Source organism: Eucyclogobius newberryi, unplaced genomic scaffold (assembly GCF_026437365.1).
Source record: "Eucyclogobius newberryi isolate DKJ021-1_F unplaced genomic scaffold, fEucNew1.0.hap1 SCAF_17, whole genome shotgun sequence".
NCBI classification, from domain to species: Eukaryota; Metazoa; Chordata; class Actinopteri; order Gobiiformes; family Gobiidae; genus Eucyclogobius; species Eucyclogobius newberryi.
Window position 1 is genome coordinate 32,682,276 of NW_027315801.1, and position 722 is coordinate 32,682,997.

Consider the following 722-nt stretch of genomic DNA (forward strand, 5'->3'; position numbering starts at 1 on the left):
ACGGTGCGCTGTGTTGCCCCGGGGCGGACACACAGAACAGCCTCTGCCCCGTCTCAATGGCGGTGTGTGTGGAGCTGTCATGTCTGCTCCAGCAGCAGCAGCAGGTCTGGGACATGGAGAGTCTTGTCCTCTTTCTGCTCCAGCAGGCCTCGTGCTCAGAGTGAGACACAGGGACACGTCAGGGACACATCCGGGACACATGAGTGCACTCACAAGGAACACGGCTCACGTTTTTCTGAAATGGAGCAAAAATATGTAAGCAATAAAAATTTGAATATCTTTTGTGTTACAGTTCACTCCCAGTTTGCAAGATTTGACATTGAAAGTGCCGAGGACAGTTTATTATACGTGTCCCACCTCCACACAGTAGTTACTCTGAAACATGTCGAATTCACACAATAGGCCTCTTTATTATCACTAATAAAATATCACCACAGGTACAAACAAAACCATTTTATTTGTATTTTTTACTTTTTAAAGGTCAACAGTTCATTTAACATTCATTTGTGGGACGTAAATCTTTCACTATATTCATTCCCGTCCCTCGATCGGGCCTCGGTTTGGACATCCTGCCCTCAAATACCAGGACGGTTCCCTTACAACCTGTAAAGACACTTTGGGACCGTCCCAAGTGATCCAGTTGAGACATGGCTGTGTCTTACCTACAGTCAGTCATTCCTGTCATTATTTTATAATTCTTTTAAATGCATTTTAAATAAAGG